We start from the raw sequence: 21308 nt of genomic DNA, 5'->3' as shown, positions 1-21308 counted from the left end.
GGACTGTGGGAGGAAACCGAAGCATCCGGAGGAAACCAACACCGACATGGGGAGAACGTGCAGACTCCACACAGTCAGCCACCAAGGCTGGAATTGAACCCGGGCTCCTGGCACTGTGAAGCAGCAGTGCTAACCACAATGCCACCATTGAGCTTGTTCTGACTGTCGTAATTGTGGCTGGTCTGATGGGTCCTGCCTGCCTGTACCCCATAACCCTTGATGGTCAAAAATCTGTCTAGCTCCGCCTTGAATATATTCAATGACCTCGCTTCCATTGCTCACTGCGGAAGAGAATTACAGGTGCTAGTGATTCACTCCGAAAAGAAATTTGGTCTCCTCTATGTTTTTAATAGGAGACGGCTTATTGTGAAACTGTGCCACCTCATTCTAGATTTTCCCACTAAGGGAAACTACCTCTCGGCATCTACCCTGCCAAGCCCCATCAGAAACTTGTAGGTTGCAATAAATTCACCTCTCATTTAATCGAAACTCAAATGCGCACCTCAGAATCACAGAATTATTGCGCTGCAGAAGGAGGCATTCCAGCCTCATGTACCCCTTACTGACAGTGGTTTGGAAAGCCTATCTCTTTTCTCGGCCCTCTGTGCCACCATCTAATTTAGTTTCCTGCTGCAGTAAATATCATCCAAGAACCAACTGTTTTCAGATGATCAACAGATAACTACCAGCCCAGGCAGTCTTCTGTTTATAGAACATTACAGCGCAGTACAGGCCTTTCGGCCCTCTATGTTGCACCGACCTGTGAAACCACTCTAAAGCCCATCTACACTATTCCCTTATCGTCCATATGTCTGTCCAATGACCATTTGAATGCCCTTAGTGTTGGCGAGTCCACTACTGTTGCAGGCAGGGCATTTCACGCCCTTACTACTCGCTGAGTAAAGAACCTACCTCGAACATCTGTCTTGTATCTATCTCCCCTCAATTGAAAGCTATGTCCCCTCGTGCTAGACATCACCATCCGAGGGAGGAGGCTCTCACTGTCCACCCTATCCAATCCTCTGATCATCTTGTATGCCTCAATTAAGTCACCTCTTAACCTTCTTCTCTCTAATGAAAACAGCCTCAAGTCCCTCAGTCTTTCCTCATAAGATCTTCCCTCCATACCAGGCAACATTCTGGTAAATCTCCTCTGCACCCTTTCGAATGCTTCCACATCCTTCCTATAATACGGCGACCAGAATTGCACGCAATACTCCAAATGCAGCCGCACCAGAGTTTTGTACAGCTACAACATGACCTCATGGCTCCGAAACTCAATCCCTCTACCAATAAAAGCTAACACACCGTACGCCTCCTTAACAATCCTCTCAACCTGGGTGGCAACTTTCAGGGATCTATGTACATGGACACCGAGATATCTCTGCTCATCCACACTGCCAAGAATCTTACCATTAGCCCAGTACTCTGTCTTCCTGTTATTCCTTCCAAAATGAATCACCTCACACTTTTCTACATTAAACTCCATTTGCCACCTCTCAGCCCAGCGCTGCAGCTTATCTATGTCCCTCTGTAACTTATTACATCCTTCCGCACTGTCCACAACTCCACCAACTTTAGTGTCATCTGCAAATTTACTCATCCATCCTTCTATGTCCTCCTCCAGGTAATTTATAAAATGACAAACAGCAGTGGCCCCAAAACAGATCCTTGTGGTACACCACTAGTAACTGGACTCCAGTCTGAACTTTTCCCATCAACCACCACCCTTTGTCTTCTTCCAGCTAGCCAATTTCTGATCCAAACTGCTAAACCACTCTGAATCCCATGCCTCCGTATTTTCTGTAGTAGCCTTCATAGAATTTACAGTGCAGAAGGAGGCCATTCGGCCCATCGAGTCTGTACCGGCTCTTGGGAAGAGCACCCCACCCAAAGTCAACACCTCCACCCTATCCCCATAACCCAGTAACCCCACCCAACACTAAGGGCAATTTTGGACACGAAGGGCAATTTAGCATAGCCAATCCACCTAACCTGCACATCTTTGGACTGTGGGAGGAAACCGGAGCACCCGGAGGAAACCCACGCACACACGGGGAGGATGTGCGGACTCCACACAGACAAGTGACCCAAGCCGGAATCGAACCTGGGACCCTGGAGCTGTGAAGCAATTGTGCTATCCACAATGCTACTGTGCTGCCCAAGGTTCCTTGGGGAACCTTATCAAACGCTTTACTGAAATCCATATACACCACATCAACTGCTTTACCCTCATCCACCTGTTTGATCACCACCTCAAAGAACTCAATAAGGTTTGTGAGGCACGACCTACCCTTCGCAAAACCGTGTTGACTACCTCTAATCAAATTATTCCTTTCCAGATGATTGTGAATCCCATCTCTTATAAATCTTTCCAAGATTTTGCCCACAAGAGAAGTAAGGCTCACTGGTCTATAGTTACCTGGGTTGTCTCTATTCCCCTTCTTGAACAAGGGGACAACATTTGCTATTCTCCAGTCTTCTGGCACTATTCCTGTAGACAAAGATGACTTAAAGATTAAAGCCAAAGGCTCAGCAATCTCCTCCCTAGCTTCCCAGAGAAGCCTAAGATAAATCCCATCCGGCCCAGGGGACTTACCTATTTTCACACTTTCCAGAATTGCTAACACCTCCTCCTTATGAACCTCAAGCCCTTCTAGTCTAGTAGCCTGAATCTCCGTATTCTCCTCGACAACACTGTCTTTCCTGTGTGAATACTGACGAAAAATATTCATTTAGCACCTCTCCTAACTCCTCGGACTCCAAGCACAACTTCCCACTACTGTCCTTGACTGGCCCTACTCTTACTCTAGTCATTCGTTTATTCCTGACATATCTATAGAAAGCTTTAGGGTTATCCTTGATCCTACCTGCCAAAGACTTCTCATGTCTCCTCCTGGCTCTTCTTGGCTCTCTCTTTAGGTCCTTCCTAGCTAACTTGTAACTCTTGAGCTCCCTAACTGAACCTTCATGTCTCATCTTTACATAAGCCGCCGCCTTCCTCTTGACAAGTGTTTCGACTGCTTTAGTAAACCACGGTTCCCTTGCTCGACCACTTTCTCCCTGCCTGACAAGTACATACTTATCAAGGACACGCAGTAGCTGTTCCTTGAACAAGCTCCACATTTCCATTGTGCCCATCCCCTGCAGTTTTCCCCTCCATCCGATGCATCCCAAGTCTTGCCTCATCGCATCATAATTGCCTTTCCCCAAGATATAACTCTTGCCCTGCGGTATATACCTATCCCTTTCCATCACTAAAGTAAACTTAATCTAATTGTGGTCACTACCACCAAAGTGCTCACCTACCCCCAAATCTAACACCTGTCCTGGTTCATTACTCAGTACCAAATCCAATATTGCCTCGCCTCTCGTTGGCCTATCTACATACTGTGTCAGGAAACCCTCCTGCACACATTGGACAAAAACGGACCCATCTAAAGTACTCGAACTATAGCGTTTCCAGTCAATATTTGGAAAGTAAAGTCCCCCATAACAACTACCCTGTTGCTTTCGCTCCTATCCACAATCATCTTTGCAATCCTTTCCACTACATCTCTGGAACTTTTCGGAGGCCTATAGAAAACCCCTAACAGGGTGACCTCTCCTTTCCTGTATCTAACCTCAGCCCATACTACCTCAGTAGACGAATCCTCATCAAAAGTCCTTTCTGCCACCGTGATACTGTCCCTGACTAACAATGCCACCCCTCCACCTCTTTTACCACCTTCCCTGAGCTTACTGAAATATCTAAACCCCGGCACCTGCAACAACCATTCCTGTCCCTACTCTATCCATGTCTCCGAAATGGCCACAACATCGAATTCCCAGGTACCAACCCATGCCGCAAGTTCACCCACCTTATTCCGGATGCTCCTGGCATTGAAGAAGACACACTTTAAACCACCTTCCTGCCTGCCGGTACATTCCTGCAACTTTGAAACCTTACTCATGACCTCACTACTCTCAACCTCCTGTATACTGGAGCTACAATTCAGGTTCCCAAGCCCCTGCTGAACTAGTTTAAACCCTCCCGAAGAGCATTAACAAATTTCTCCCCAGGATATTGGTACCCCATTTGTAGAGGTCCCACCGACCTCAGAATGTGCCCCAATTATCCAGAAATCTGAAACCCTCCCTCCTGCACCATCCCTGTAGCCACGTGTTGAACTCCTCTCTCTCCCTATTCCTTGTCTCGCTATCACGTGGCACGGGTAACAACCCAGAGATAATAACACTGTGTCCTAGTTCTAAGTTTCCACCCTAGCTCCCTGAATTCCTGCCTTACATCCCTATCGCCTTTCCTACCTATGTCATTGGCACCTATGTGGACCACGACTTGGGGCTGCTCCCCTTCCCCTTGAGGATCCCGAAAACACGATCCGAGACATCACGCACCCTGGCACCTGGGAGGCAACACACCAACTGCGAGTCTCTCCGTTCCCACAGAATATCCTATCTATCCCTCTAACTATGGAGTCTCCAATGACTAATGCTCTACTCCTCTCCCCCCCCCCCCCCCTTCCTTCTGAGCAACAGGGACAGACTCTGTGCCAGAGACCTGTACCCCATGGCTTACCCCTGCTAAGTTGTCGTCCTCAACAGTATCCAAAGCGGTATACTTGTTACTAAGGGGAACGACCACTGGGGATCCCAGAACTGACTGCTTCCTCCCAGCCCCTCTCACCGTCACCCATCTATCTTTATTCTTCGGAGTAACTACATCCCTGAAGCTTCTATCTATGACCACCTCTGCCTCCCGAATGATCCGAAGTTGCTCCAGCTCCACTTCCCTAACGCGGTTTCTGAGGAGCTGGAGATGGGTGCACTTCCCACAGGTGAAATAAGCAGGGACACTGACAGCGTCCCTCACCTCAAACATTCTGCAGGAGGAACATTGCACTACCTTCCCTGCCATCCCCCTAGATAAAAAAAAAAAGAAAGAAAGAGCTTACCTGTTATTCACTCCCCTTCTCAGCAAGCACTCACTCAGCAACCTCTGCGCCCCGCACGATAACACCTGAGGGAAAATAAAATAAAAACTACTTACCAGTCACCAGCCAATCCCTTACCTGCAGGCTGTGACTTCACGGTTCAACTTCTTTCTACTTCTACCTACCCTCGAGCCTTCCTCTTGATCTTTACAGCAGTTGGGGTTTTTTTTGGTTAGAGGAGGGGGTAGGGAGGGAAACACTGAAGAAGTATTTCGGGTTTAAGTGTCACTTGACAACAGCTCCTCAAACCACCTTCAAGTTAAGGTGAGCACAACAGACGTATGCAAATTGCCCCCGTAAAAGCCAATCAGCAGCTCCACTCTACTGCCCTCTGCTGGATTCTTGTCTTCACTTGAACAGCTAGGGTCTCTTGCTCAGGTACACCTTCAAGTTAGGGTGAGCACAACAGACGTATGCACATTGCTCCTGCAACAGCCAATCAGCAGCTCCGCTCTACTGCCCTTTGTTTATCATCAAACCTAGCTTGCTTTTGTCAGGTCTTGATTTTTACTCAAAAGGTAAACCTAAAACTTTCCCCATGAACCTAACTCGCTACTCATTCAGTCTCTGTCTCACTCTGGTATAGTCACCTGTCTTTCCCCCCGCACCCCTTACAGACCACCTGAACATTCTGCAAAGCAACCCCTTCGCCCCAGGAATCAGCTAAATGGATCTTCTCTGAAATGCCTCCAATGCTAGTGTCCCTCCTTAAGTATGGTGGCCTAAACGGCAGGCAGTACTCTAGATGTCATCTTTTTGTGATTCAAAAAAATTGTGATTAATGTCATAAGAGCCTTGATTTTAATCTGAGAGGGCACTTGGTCCTCATTCAAAAGACTGTACCTTACAGAACGTACTGAAGTGTCGGTTATATTATCTAACATAAGTCCTGGAATTAATCTATTGTCGATTTATTGTAAAAATCTGCCTGGTTCACTAATGAACTTTTAAGGAAGGAAACCTACAGTCCTTTCCTGCTCTGACCAATATGTGACTCCAGACCCAGAGCAATTTGGTTGATTCTTAACTGCCCTCTTGAAATGACCCAGCAAGCCACTAAGTTTTATCAAAACTGCTTTATAGTCTACAAAAATGAATGACCAGATGGGTCATCTTGGCATTGACCCTGTCACCAGAAACGACTGGCACACGTAGCCCTGTCAATCCTGTAAAGTACATCTCGATAATTTCTGACACAATTGGGAGGGCTGTCTCACAGATGAGTTAAGCAACAGCCTGACATTGTCTTTAAGGTATGATTCTATAAGTGTGACTGTGTCCCAGAAGCCACCATTACAATTCCTGGGTATGTCCTATCCGACATTGGGCAGCACGGTAGCATTGTGGATAGCACAATTGCTTCACAGCTCCAGGGTTCCAGGTTCGATTCCGGCTTGGGCCACTGTCGGTGCGGAGTCTGCACATCCTCCCCGTGTGTGCGTGGGTTTCCTCCGGGTGCTCCGGTTTCCTCCCACAGTCCAAAGATGTGCAGGTTAGGTAGATTGGCCATGATAAATTGCTCTTAGTGTCCAAAATTGCCCTTAGTGTTGGGTGGGGTTACTGGGTTATGGGGATAGGGTGTTGGTGTTGACCTTGGGTAGGGTGCTCTTTCCAAGAGCCGGTGCAGACTCGATGGGCCGAATGGCCTCCTTCTGCACTGTAAATTCTATGGTAATCTATGACATGGTAGTTACCAGAGGTGCCAACACAGTGGTATACAATTGGGAGGAGTTGTCCTGGGAGTTCTCACTCTAACCCCTCCCCCCCGTTCTCTTTTGTTCATCACCTGTAAGAAGTACTGCTTCTTGACATCCATGAGGCTCTGTGGGCCCAATTGTAGACAGCCACAATATTTAAATGAAAGTGCCAACCTTAACAACACTGTGGGTGTACCCACACCACATGGACCAAAGCGGTTCAAGAAGGTGGATCACCACCTCCATCTCAAGGGCAATTTTTTGTTTCATGCATTTACAGGATGTGGGCGTTGCTGGCTAGGTCCCTCCCAAATTGTCCTTGAGAAGGTGGTGGTGAGCTATCTTCTTGAACTGCTGTTAGGGAGGGAGTTCCGGGAATTTAACCCAGTGACAGTGAAGGAAAGGCAATAAACCTTCCAGTCAGAATTGTGAATGACTTGGTGGGGATTTCCAGGTGATGGTGTTCCCATGTGTCTGCTGTCCCTGTCCTTTTGGATGGTATCAGTTGTGGGTTTGGAAGGTGATGTTTAAGGAACCTTGGTGAGTTTGTGCAGTGCAACATACTGTTTCCACCGTGCATTGGTGGTTGGAGTGAACGTTGGCGGATGGGGTGCCAATCAAGCGGGCTGCTTTGTCCTAGATGATTTAGAAAAAATGCCGGTCTTAGAGATGCCCAGGTCTTGTGAAAATAATTTTAAAAAGCTATGTGACAGTTGTATGAGGAAAGGAAAACTTTCAGCTGGAAGTTGCTGGGGACTTGGGAGGGTCATGGAGAAAAAGTGCTTTGAAAGTTAAGAGAAGTTCCGGCTGTCCATCTAAATTCCTGAGTTTTATAGCTTCCTCCTCTAAAGAAATGAAATAGATAAAGGCAGGGTTTATGTGCAGATTCATTTCTTGGCAAGGAAATAGATTTGTGTGAGCATATTTTACCTGAAACTCTATCCAAGGATATGGTTTGAGACCTATTATGTAACCAATGAGCTCAACATTCACGCTATTCTTTCTTTGGGCTTTGTTTTTGTAAGACACCTGAAATCAAATTACAGAAGTAAGGGTGTTTAGAGCTCTGATGAAGGAAGAGATAAATATTTATATTTATGTGGTGCCTTTCACCAACCATAGTGGTCTAAGTCAATTTATAACCAATTAAGTCTTTTGAAACTTTAGTCCCAATTGATTTCTAGGAAATGTAGCCAACAAATTTGTGTATAGCAAAGTCCAAGTGACAGCAATATGACCAACGATCAGATAACCTGTTTTAGAGGTTATTTGAGGGATAAATGTTGATCAGGGTACAAGGGAGAACTTCCCTGCGGCAATTCAAAATAGTGCTTTTTTAAAAAAAACAAAATTGAGGGAGCAGACAGGTCCTTGGTTCAGTGTCTTATCCGAAGGATGGCATCTCCAAGAGGGTAGCACTCCCTCAGCACTGTAAGGGACTGAATCTTTTTGCGCTCCAGTTTTTTGAGGTGGGGCTTGAACTCACAAGTATCTGATTTGGAGATGAGCGTGTGTCTGCTGAGCCAGAATGGGCACTGTTGGCAGTCAAAAGTTATCACTGCCAAAGTTGAAAGATCTGCTCAAGGTAAAACAGGAAATACCGGATCTGCCGTTAAATCCCTGCCCACATTAAAAATGTCATTGCATTTTTACAGTAAACAATTTACGACACTTGGAGCAATTATTGATCATCAATATTGTGGAGAGCCAAGTTGAACATTCCAGATTTCCGGTTGTAAGAGGTGGCTTGTTTTAGAAACTCTACCGCTTTGGTACATTGATGTGGATGTTTTGAGTACTGATTGATCTCTAGCTGAACATCTTTCCATGCATTTAATCAGCTATCAAACCACATCCTCTTTCTGTAACCCCCTCCAATGTACACACAGACAAATTTGGAGCAAACCAAACGTTTAATGAAGAGGTGGCAGATCTGATTGTGGTTTCAACACCACTTTCCTCCCTATCCCTTATATCTTGAGTTAAGAACCTTTCTACTTCTGCCTTAAAAAGTATTGAATAATCCTACCTCTACTCCGCTCTGGAGAAGGGAGTTCCATAGATTTCTATCCCTCAGAAAGACAAAGAATTCCCATTTCCATCTTAAATTGCGGGGGGAGCACTTATTTTTAAACTGTGTTCCCGAGTTCTAGTCTCCCCTATGAGGGAAACATCCTCTCAATGTTTGTTCTGTCAAGTTCCCTCAGGATCTTATATGATTCAATTAGATTACCTCTCATTCTTCTAAACCTCAATGGATACAAGCCCTGTCCATCCAACCTTTTCTCATAGCTTCTCATAAGCTTCCCCCCCCCCCCATCTCCCCCCAAACCCAGGTATCCATCGAGTGGATCTTCTATGAACTGCTAACACATTATTTTCTTAAATAAGGCGATCAAACTGTATGCAATACTCCTAGATGTGATCATCAATGCCCTGTGTGAAAACACCACTGTGTGAAAACATCCCTGCTTTTCTCCTTCATTCCCCCTGCAATAAACACCAACATGCCATTTACTTTCTTAATCACTTGCTGTACCTACATGCTTTTTTGAGAGTCATGTACCAGGGCACCCAGACCCCTTTGTATCTCACCCGTCCATTTAGATAATATGCTGCTTTTCTTATTCTCCCTGCCAAAGTCGACCTACATTTTCCCATTTTATATACGCCTTGTACCAAAATTTTGTTCAGTCGCTTAACCTTTCTATATCCCTTTGCAGACTCCTCATGCCTCTCCACAACTTACTTTGCTGCCAATCTTGGCGTCATCAGCAAATTTAGCAACTTATACATTTGGTCTCTTTATCAAAATCATTGATTGAGTTTGGAAATAGTTGAAACCCCAGCAGTGATCCCTGTGGTATTCCACTTCCTGCCAACCCAAAATGACCCATTTACGCCTACTTTCTTGGCCAGTTAATCCTCTATCCATGCTAATTGGGCAGCACTGTAGCACAGTGTAGCACTATTGCTTTACAGCTCCAGGGACTCGGGTTCGATTCCCGGCTGTGTGTGTGGAGTCTGCACATTCTCCCTGTGTCCGAGTGGGTTTCCTTCAGGTGCTCCGGTTTCCTCCCACAAGTTCCGAAAGATGTGCTGTTAAGTAATTTGGACATTCTGAATTCTCCTTCTGTGTATCCGAACAGGCGCCGGAGTGTGGCGACTAGGGGCGACACAGTAACTTCATTGCAGTGTTAATGTAAGCCTACTTGTGACAATAAAGATTATTATTATTAAGTTACCCCTTACACCATGAGCTCTTCGTCTGTGTAGAAACGTTTGATGTGGCAACTTGTCAAATGCCGTCTGGAAATCTAAGCCCATCCAAAGGCTCTCTTTTATGTTTATCCTCAACCAAGTTAGTCAAAAATGATTCCCTTTCACAAAACCATGTTGACTCTGCCTGGCTGCATTGAGGGTTTCTAAATGTTCCACTATACCCTCAATAGTAAATTCTAGAATTCTCCCTATGGCAGATGTTAAGCTAACTGGCCTGTAGTTTTCTGCTTTCAGCCCCCCTCCTTTCTTGGATGGAGGAATTGCATTTGGTATTTTCCAGTCTGGTGGAACCTTTCCAGAATCGAAGGAATTTTGGAAAATCAAAACAATACATGTACTATCTCAGAAGCCACTTCTTGAATCAAGGATGAAGTCCATCAGGACCTGGGGACTTTCCAGCTTTTTATTTCTAATAATTTTGATTGTAATTGTTTTAAGTTCCTCCCTTTCATTTCTTGATTCACATCTTCTACAGTAAAGACAGAATCCAAATATTGTTTAATTCATCCTCCATTTCCTTATTTTCCATTTTTAGTTCCCTTGACACACTTTCTCGAGGACCAACACTGAGCCTAGTTCCTCTTTTTTAATATGCTGTACAAACTCTTGCTATCTATATTTACATTCCAACCTAACTTTCTATCCTCTAATTTCTCCCTCATTTTTTTCATCATACTTTGCATCGTTTTATATTCTGCCCAATTTTCTGACCCACTAATCTTCACGGAATTGAATACTTTTTCTTTCAATTTGATTTCATCTTTAACTTCTTTCAATAGCCTAGGTTGGTCCACCCTCCTCCTGGAGTCTTTTTTTTCTCATGAGATTAGAGTGAGAATTTATTGAGTGTTCTGAAATACCTCCTTAAATATCTGCCTCAGCATCTTTAATGACCTATCCCTTAACCTAATTCCCCAGGTCACTTTAGCCAGTTCTTTCTCATATCCTCATAATGGCCCTTATTTAAGTTTAAAACACTAGTCTTGACCCACTCTTCTCTCCCTGAAACTGAATGCAAAATTCAATCGTGTTATGATCACAGATATCTAGGAGCATCTTTACTATGAGGTAATTAACCCTGTCTTATTGCACGTTAGCAAGTTACCGGATCTAGAATAGCTCTTCCTGGTTGGCTGGCTGTTGAACGTTCTGCTCTAAGAAACTATCATGAAAACACCAGCTGTACAACCATCCTAGACATTTGCACTCCTGAAATTCTGGCTTCTTGTACATCACTGATATTCATCGTTCAACCATTGACAACTGTGCCTCCAGCTTTGGAATTTTTTCCTTAAATTTCTAACTCCCCTCCTTTTAAAATGCTCCCTAAAACCCCTTGCCCCAAGGGTTTGGTCAAGAGTCCTAATCTCGCTTTGTGGCTGGGTGTCAATTTTCTTTTGATATTGCTCGTGTTAGGGATATTTTACCCTGTTAAAGGTGTTAAATAAATGCAAGTTTTTGTTTGATTATTGAAATGTGATCCATCTCTACCCCTACATTTTTTTCCATTGATGTGATGTTTGGTTTTAATCTGAAGTAGATTAACCAGTGTGGATTTGGATTCTGGAGCAATCAATCAAACTTGCTAATAAACAGCTGGTAACTAATGTAACTTGCTGCTTTTGTATCTTAGTTTTTGGCTGCACCTTAAAAATTAGATCATAGTACAAGTTCAAGCACACAGTTGTCGCTCCCTTGGTCAATGTGCATTGTTTATGATCATCTGGCCATCTGCAAATATTTTTTTGCAGACCTTAAAATCTCATTTTAAAAGCTTAATTCCTGATGTTTACAGATTCTCGATTGCCATTTCAGATAAATCAAAGTCCGGCATCTTTTGTAATAATGACCCACACACTCTTGCATAAACTGCTGTTTGTATAAGAACACTAGTTTGCAAGCTTCAGTTATGCACTACAGCAGTGAATGCAAAATGGTTTAAATGTGTTGCAAAATAAATTGACCTCTTGCCAAGTTATTGACTGTTTACCTGCTCGCATTAATCAGGTCATCTCTTGTCAACTTGATTTTCAAATCACACGATGTAGGCTAAAAATCAACAAACGCAACACAGGTGCGGTAAACATTTTGGCACAGTCTTGCCACCGTTGCGATATTTAATTAATGGAACTTTGTTCCTCTTTTGAATATTTTAGCAACCCTGCTGAGTATTTTAGCAGCCCTGCAAAGTATGTTGTTCCAGATTTTTGAAAAGGACTAAATTACAGCAAAAGCTAAGTTAATAAATGTAGCCTACTCAAGGGGGTCAGTTAGCTCAGTTGGCTGGTTCGCGATGCGGAGCGACTGCAGCAGCGCGGGTTCGATTCTGGGACTGTGGTGACATTTACATTTATTTTATTCTGATTCAGCAATATTGAATAAATGTGTGTGGAAGTATTGCAGTAACTAAAGGAACTGGTGTACGTTTAGACTGCATTATATAAATCTGTAGCTAATAGGCGACCATTGGTGTGTTTAAAATGGGCCCAATCGCCCATCTTGTGTGTTGTTGACATGATGTAGCAAATGCTTGGGTTGTTGTAAATTGTTCACATGGAACACTAGTGGGATAAAGCCACAATATTTAACGTGACTTTATTTGAAGTGCAGTTCTTTTGTGATTTCAGTGCTCCTTTTATGAATCGTGTTGCTCCTGTGGTCAGCTCTCACCGAGCTGGAATTATTCAGAGCAGATTCAAGGCTCGGTTTGAGATGGAGCTTGTACCCTCTGAATATTGTGGACCTATTGGAAATCCGAAAGGAATTTCTCCCTTGCTCAACTTTCATCAGTGTCCTATATTGTGTACACAGTGATTTAAAATTTGTTTTAGTAGGTTTTACCTGAGCATCAAATATATCACGAAAGAGCAGATGTTTTATTTTCGATTGTGATTTGAATTCCCATTTTAAATGGGTTCATCTGCATTGTTATTTTTCACTCGAAGCACAGTGGGTAGCACTGATGCTTCACAACACCAGGTCCCAGGTTCAAATCCCGCTTGGGTCACTGTCTGCGCGTTCTCCCCGTGTCTGCGTGGGTTTGCTCCGGTTTCCTCCCACGAGTCCCGAAAGATGTGCTGCTAGGTAATTTGGACATCCCTCAGTGTACCCGAATGTGGCGACTAGGGGCTTTTCACAGTAACTTCATTGCAGTGTTAATGTAAGCCTACTTGTGACAATAACAATTATTATTTAATTTTATTATTTTAAACTAGCATAAATCTGGGTAAATGTGCAAGACGAGGGTGGGGAAGTGAAGGGAGGGCAGGAAATGTGGTGAAGTGAATAACAGTGTACTTCCCGTACATTACAATTAACTGGAAAACAAATCCAGTGCTGCAGATGCAGAATTCTAATGGTGTCAGTCTCCAGGAAACTCTAGGCCATTATCTTCAAGAACGGTTGTATGTTCCGTTCTACTGTGATAACATGTTTCCTCTGCAGAATTTCCAGGGAACTGGGATTTTGGTAACATTCTTTCACAGGTGGTGTGATAATTTAAGCATTGAACTTCCTCCTGAGTACCTCGAGCTTGGTGTAGCCAATTTGAAGTTCACACTTCAACTGAGGAGTTGTTTTCAATTCAATAACTATACTTGCCAATGGTGGAAACACTCCAGTCATTGTGTTTGTCACTTATGTGGCTAACTACCAGTTAATTATACAAGCTTCAGTGCAATAGCAATGATAAATGCGTCATAGAAAACAGTATGAGGAACAGAAATTAATTTATAAAATTCATTATTTGCAGATCGGGTGTTCTATTCTTTGTGGGTATATGGCCAGTTGATTTAATTCTAATTGCAGTGGAAACACGTATGACCTTTTTGGTGCATTACAACTGGCTACTTTAGTGCAACATACTCATTGTACTCTTTAGCTATTTAAGTGCTGGTGAGTGCAGAGACCTGAATTACTGGACTCAAAATGAATGGACAGAAAAATAAAAGTGCTAACGCATTTTAGCAGTGCACCGGTGAGCAGAGCCTCAACAATGGATGAACCACACAGCCTCACTTGAAATGCTGCCCCTTTATTTCAAATGGTTTAGATTCAACGTGATGTAGCTTTCATTCCCTGCATGGTCAACTGGGCAGCACAACTTAACAGAATAGTCATTGAGTCTGGGTAACGTGTTACCCATTCATATGCCAACTATGTAGTCATTGAATGTTTCATGAATCAGCCATATGCAAACTCCTGAAAATTCACAGTGATACAAATTCCCGTACCAGCCTCCCCAAACAGGCGCCGGAATGTGGCGACTAGGGGCTTTTCACAGTAACTTCATTTGAAGCCTACTTGTGACAAGCGATTTTCATTTCATTTTTTTCATTTTCAATCAGGCACTTGTCCTTTAGTGATGGGGAACTGGCACCAAAATGATCTCTGTAAATGATGCAATAGCATAGTTTCAGCTGGGTTGTAGTTTTGTTATTTTAAACATTTAGAAAATTGGCCACTGCAAGCTGTAATTATATCTGATTTCTATTGTATATAATATTGAGACCCCACTGAGAATATCCTACACTTGAATTGAGCTGTTTAACGCAAACTGTCCTGTGGCAGAGTGGACATGAATACTGGACAAATGCGAGGAGAAGAGCTAATGGGCTGAACATGTGAAAGCATGTTGAGGCAGGATTTGAGAAGGCTTTGAAGGTGTGGAGAGATTCAGCAAATGGGAGAAGGTTTGGGTAACATCATCTCAGTGCCAGGCCTTGATTGTTGAGAGCTGTATATCACAAATGGTGGTATGGGATTGCGAGGACATTAGGACTAAAGTTTGAATCATACTTGGAGTCCACCACCCTTCCATTATATTTTTGTGAAGCATTTTAGATGTTTTACTGCAAACAGTCTTGAAAACTTCATAGAAACCAAATTTGCACAGCCCTTCACTGTCTTCACTAATTCTGATTATGTATAGATGCGTGCCTTCATAGCATCAACAATTTTTATTGTTTTCCACACTGTTTATTTAAGTTGAAAGTGTTCAGCCTCTGACTGCCCCTCTGACTGCCCAACAGGACCTCGCTCTGGTCAAGGTCAGCTGTTACTTTTTTATGACAACCAAATGCGATCCATTTGATCCCAAGGAGCAATGTTTAGGAATGGTATTCTTTTCCAGAAAGACTCGAGATAAGTGGAGCCAATCTTTACACGCTCTTATTTACAGTGATGCACATTACGAAGCATGCATCTCCTATCCAAGTCCAGTTTCAGCCTGTCCATATTTATACCACTTTTGAAGATCCAATAAACAACAAAATGCCCATTTGAAAGGAGTATGAGTGGCACACCGGAATGAAACAAACCAAAACTTTAAACAAAACTGAACTCCAATCTAACTGTTCCTATTTATAAGAGCACAAATAAATTCCCATTAATACTCCCTACTTACTACAATCCCTACAGTGCAGAAGAAGACCATTCATTCCATTGAGTCAGTACCAACCTCCGAAAGAGCACTCTACCTAACGTGGACTGTAGGAGGAAATCGGAGCTCCAGGAAGAAACCCACGCTGACACGAGGAGAATGTGCAAACTCCACGCGGACAGTCACTCAAGACTAGAATTGAACCCGGATCCCCGGCGCTGAGAGGCAGCAGTGCTAACCACTGTGCCACCGTGCTGCCCATTACATTCAATTAAACACAGAATATACAATTAGCCAGGATTCACAAGTCTTCTGATGTCTTGGGCTGCTGAGGTATGTATCCTGGAGCCTCATGAGCAAATATGAAGTCTTATTTCATGATTCCATTAACTATACCATTTCAAGTTAGTAATACTCTCCTTTTTGAGATCCCTCTGCCAATGCGGAGAATACCTGGGGTTGCAAATTCAAACAGACATTAGTACAATTAGCCAAGAACTTTATGAACCGCAGGCCCTTGCGACTCGTGGGTTGTGGTTTGAACATCCATGTTCTAGCACAGATGATGCATCACAAGGGATCCAACTCGACTAGGATGTAGATATGAACTACATGAAGTGTTGATGCCAGGCATGTTCCAATTGCCAGAAATGGAATGCAGTAAAGTTATTCTGAAGCTATTTCAGAGCTTTGTTAAACAGAAAGCTGTATCGCCAAGCAGGGAAGGACTTATTTCTGATTATTTTACCAGGATTAAGGTTCATCCAGATGAGGGTTCAGGAAGAATTAAGGATCTTGCAGTGCCAGGAAGGGAACGTTCAAGCTTGAGGCTGCCAAACCTTGGCAGTTGCTGCACCAGTCCTAAGTCAATTATCATTTCTTCTTGTGTAAGTTGCTTGTAGTCCCCCAAGCTCCTATGATCATGAAAGTACACAGGGGTGCTAGTATAGAATCAATTAACATGTTCCTGTGAATACTGTGTTTCTGCCATTTAGTTGGAGATGTTATTCCTTTCACTAACATTCCCAATCCTCCTGTATCTGTCAGAAAGGAGGAAGGAGACCTGTGTGATGCATAAACAACAGCATGGGCTTGTTGGGCTCAATGGCAAGTTTTGGTGCTGTAAATATTTTCCAATACATTGTTAATCTACCAAGTAGACATACCATTCTGAAAGTAAAATTGTGTGCTTTGATATGCTCTTCCACTGGAAATGTTTCTATCTGTGACAAGCTAAACCCAGAATATCATTTGGAGAAATTAAAATTGATATCCTTTTTATGGTGCTTTGGATATTGACGACACCTGGACTCTCCATCACCTCCCTGTACCCCACCTTTTTACATTTTGAGGTCTCACACCATTCAAATGAAAGAAATAGGTTGTAAAAATAAAATATTTGCTAGATATACTTCAAAGGGAAGGAATATGATTGTGGTGTGTGGAAGGTGTTTTCATTACAAGGAAGGAATAAACTCTAATGAAAATAATCTTTCTTCGTTGACCTGCCTTGAAGCAACATCAGGCAACTGATTATAAAAATCATTGAACAAGTACTTCCTTCAGGAATTTAACACACTCGGCAGCAGTCTTTCTTGCTGCCCGAACGCTTTCTTTCAATTAGAGCAATACCTCCGAATTAACTGATGCTAGTCTTTTGGGTTTTATAATTGAATTCTCTGTAGATTTCAGTCACCAGGGCCGGTATTCGAAGGTAGATCTGCGACCTTAATCTGAAAAGAAAGACAAATATTGTTAGTGTCAGTGAGTTTCACCGAATGAGCATTTTATAGTTTGGTACTTTCGAAATTGATCTTTCTGATAACCTATGACACAGGTTTATACAGTCCTGTTTGATTGGAAGAAAGGATTAAACTTACCAAAACTCAGCAGATAGTTTTTCTACCTCGTGCTCTAAAGTTCATGGTCAGCTTGCACGGAGGAAGCTATCATGCTACCTGATCGACCACCAGAATGCAGCTTATGACCTGAATTTCCTTTACCCTGTATTGTGTTGGGTTAATTCTTACCCTTCTTAATAACTGCCTAATAAAGTTATACAATTATAGACATTTATTATTTCAGAATATTCATCTTAGTCCTATATCTAGAAACCTGAGCACAATGTTTCTCTAGAATTGTGATCAATGCTTGAAAGCCGTTCATGTTGCCTCGCCTTGAAGTAGACCAATGCTCGTAACTGAAGTGAAGTTTTGTATCCCTCTTTCTACCTCTCTCTTCATGTAGCATCCTCGCTTATCCGAAGGTTGCTAAGCATGGCTTTCCAGATATCTGTAGCAGTTTTTCTCTGATACCATGATATCACAATAGGACATTGGGAAGAGGCACAGGGACTGAATTCATGCTAACGGCACCATCTGAGCTAATGGGCCCTTTCGCTGTTAATTCCATGTATTTTGAAAGAAAAATATTATACTGTTCTGTTGATCTTGACCTTGGAGTATTTTATGACCTTTGGCAATCAAACAGATTGCTGGACTTACAATGCCATCTTGGTGGTTTGCATTGTCAACTCGGCTGTTGTTGTTTCTTGCCTTCGCTCTTTCTGAACTACGACTTTCCTCCTGGAGTGTCACTATGATCAAAAGATAAGTTCTGCCAGCATACATCAATTTTGGATTAATTGTGGTTTAATCATAATTGTGTTAGCTGTGGCCCAGTTGGCAGCACTCTCAAAGCTGAGACAGAACATGCACTCAGTTCCATTCCAGAATTTTAAGCGCAAAGGGAGATTGACACTTCAGCACACTAAGTCCTATTGAGTGGGTATAAAAGATCATTTGGCACTATTATGAGGACTTCCTGGCAGCTTTCAACTAACACTCCTTTGGTCTTGATCATGTTGCTATTTTTGGAACGTTACTGTGTGCACATTGGTGCCTAGATGATGACCATGATCATTGTCTGCAAGCTTCCTGACAGGACACGGGAGCTGCAAAGGTGCAAACTTTCGACGGAACAAGTTAAAGACCAGATAACCAGGGGTTCGGGACAGAAAGACGACGAGAGAACAGAGACCAAGGAATTGTTCAGAAGAAATCAAGGAAGAATAAGCAAAGGGATTCTGAGTTAAATAGGAAAGTGCAACAGCAGACCTCGAGGTAAATCAAAAGTTTGATACAATTTTACTAGAGTCTGGGAATTGAGAGTCAAAACAATTGTGGACCGTTTATATAGCAGTAAGGACAAAGGAATCCTAAAGGGATGGTGTAAATCCTGCGCAGGATTCTCTGTTAAAAATGGAGCAGAGGCTTTGTTTAAAAGTGTCATTTGTAAAACCTGGACTGGATTTCTGAATGCAAACCGTTAATGGAAAGCACTATTGTGAACAAAGATTTTAAAGTGTGTTTTTGATAGTGGAATTCATGTCACAATCATCTGGCGGATTCTGAGAAGAAATCGGACCCTAACTTGGGTTGAGAGCGGTGTGTATTTGACCTTGGCCATCCTGTGTGCTTAAAAAAGACTTTGAATGTTAGTGAGACCATTGTAGTTTAAGATGTACTTTTTAATCTGTGTTAATCTTAAAATCTATGTGTAATAAGGGGGAAGTAGAGGAGTATTGCATAATAATCAACTTTTCATGTTTAATGCTTTTTCTTGCTAAAACTAATTAGCGTTTGTTGACTCTGTTCCTCCACGGTTTATATTTAAAAAAAGTAAAAGTTAGGGTCTTTTAAGCCAGGGTACCATTCTGGAATCTTCCAGTCCAATTATAACACTAACTGGGATCGTAACATATACGTGGGGAAAATAAGTAATTGCCAACCCATCTTGAAATTCCTATTTGTGGGGTGTTTAAGTTGAAGCAGTAATCTGAGCCAAGGCACACACAACTTCTTCAAATGAAACATCCATACTCTTCCCAATGAATAGTAGAATTCTTCATAATAGAATTGATCTTGAGCTTGGCAGTTACCAATTTTTCGCAGGTCACATATTGCTTCAGTGCAATCTATGAAAATCATGATTTGAATCTTAATTTAAGAAAAGCAATTGTACCAGTTTGCTGTTTTGGTGCTTTGTAGCAACTTGGCCACCTTTTGTTGCATATTGTATTATTTGTTTGCTGAAGTTAAATACTTAGGAGTTCTCCAGGATAATCAAGTCCAATTAGGTCAGATCTGATTCCAGACCCGAGCTGATGATGTTAGCTTGAAACCTCACAGGCGGCCTTTTTGATAAACCTGACATATGTGGTGCCCACCCCAGCTGAGGTTCCCCAAAAAGTTGTTGATCTGGAGTTGGGGGGGGGGGTACATGTCAATTAATTTTTTTACTCTCCAACTGGGACACTCTAACTTGTTGCAAACCCAGGTGAGGAGGAAAGACTGACTCTGGGTCTTTATTCAACCCACGTTCTGCTGGTGGCAACAGGGTTTAATCTAACCAGGTTCCTTTCCTGTTCCTTTTCCAGATCCAATAGTTATGTTTAAAGTGGAGCCAATTAAACCAGGCAATAATCAAATCCTTAATCTGTATAATCTCCTGGGAAGCCCCCTGCCGCCTCAGATGAGCTAGAAGGTGACTGGCCTTCTCCCCATATTCATAGAATACCCATTTCGAGCCCCGCAGCTGACTCACCGCCTTACTTGTTGATGGTAGTTGAAATTGCGTCTACATCTTTTTCCTACTAAGCAACTCCGGGCTAGGGTCAAACGAGTACCGGGTCCACTTCAATGGTGGAGTCCACCAGCCTCTGCCGCTCCACCCTTGCAGTCCTTTCCAGATGTGCTTTGTAGGAAATTATCTCCCCCTAATAACCACCTTAAGGGCTTCCCATAGCGTAGAGGGTGAGATGGACTTGCTCTTGTTAAACTTAATATATTCCTCAATGGCAGAGGATAGACGTTCACAAAATTTTTTGTCTGCGAACAAAGCCGTATTCAACCTCCAAGGTGGTCCAAAATCACAATTGCCCAATACTCTGCCCTCTTCACCCAGGGGCAAAGAGACCAATCCACCAGAAAGTCAATCCGCGAATAAACCTGATGGTGGGGGGAAAAATCCTTATCCCTCTGGTATAAGAAACGCTACGAATTTGACCCTCTTCCCCCATCTGCTCCATAAAAGCTAACAACGCCTTTGCCACTCCTAATAGAGTCAGCGGCTTGGGGATTGATCAATCCAACTCCGGAACTAGAACGCAATTGAAGTCCCCTCCCTGTGCAAAGATTCGTTGATGCAAGTTCATGCCAGGAATGGAGGCCAGCAACCGCTTAACAACCGTGTATTATGCCAATTTGAGGCCTAAACATTGACCAGGACCTTAAAGTGCCCGCCAAACTGAGAGTCACATATCTACCCTTGGGGTCCACCACGGTCTTAGCGTTTAAAAACGGAACCAGTTTATTAATCAAAATCACTGCCTGCCAGGCCCTACCGTCGGAACCCGAATGAAATACTTGGCCCAAAATCTACTGCCCAGACTGAAGACACAAAGTAGAACAAAATCCCTTCAAAGATCATATTCCAACCAGGAGCTCTATATTCCCCATATTAACCATAGTACAAAGAATAACATTAAGCTCTCCACCCACATTCAACATATGAAACAATCATCCCACCAATAACAAAGAAATCTAAGTATGTATGTACAAGGAACCCAACAATTCTCCACACTCACTTGCCCACCACCAATAATCAAAAACCTCGCAAAAACACAATCCCCGCGAGCTGAGCCCATGTTTTTTAACGAAGACATCCGCATCATCTGACGTATCAAAAAAATAGTCTTTCATCTCAAAACTCAAGCCGGATACACCACCCCAAGCAGAACTCCACTCTTACAAAGGGCGGCTTTGGCCTTGTTAAACACCGCTCGCTTCCTTGCCAGCTCCGCTCCAATGTCTTGGTAAAACCTGATGGCGTGGTCTTCCCATTTATAGTCCCGATGCTCCGTGGCCCATTTCACGACCTGTTCCTTCTCCTGAA

The 21308-nt window shown here is 43.1% G+C and overlaps 1 protein-coding gene across 7 annotated transcripts in view; it reads left to right on the top strand.

Moving 5' to 3' along the window:
- The window catches only part of LOC140393052 (pantothenate kinase 1), a 92076-nt gene that overhangs the window by 10128 nt on the left and 60640 nt on the right, over positions 1-21308 (top strand). Inside the window, exon 1 of one of the 7 annotated variants that reach the window (XM_072479009.1) lies at positions 18365-18475. The exons of the other annotated variants lie outside the window; for them this stretch is intronic. The gene's annotated coding sequence lies outside the window, so the exon portion shown is untranslated. Of the gene's footprint in view, positions 1-18364; positions 18476-21308 lie in introns of those variants that run through there. 7 annotated transcript variants of the gene reach the window in all.

This window comes from Scyliorhinus torazame, chromosome 16 (assembly GCF_047496885.1).
Source record: "Scyliorhinus torazame isolate Kashiwa2021f chromosome 16, sScyTor2.1, whole genome shotgun sequence".
NCBI lineage: Eukaryota > Metazoa > Chordata > Chondrichthyes > Carcharhiniformes > Scyliorhinidae > Scyliorhinus > Scyliorhinus torazame.
Note: the sequence above shows the minus strand (reverse complement) of the source record. Positions and strands in the feature narration are given on the sequence as shown.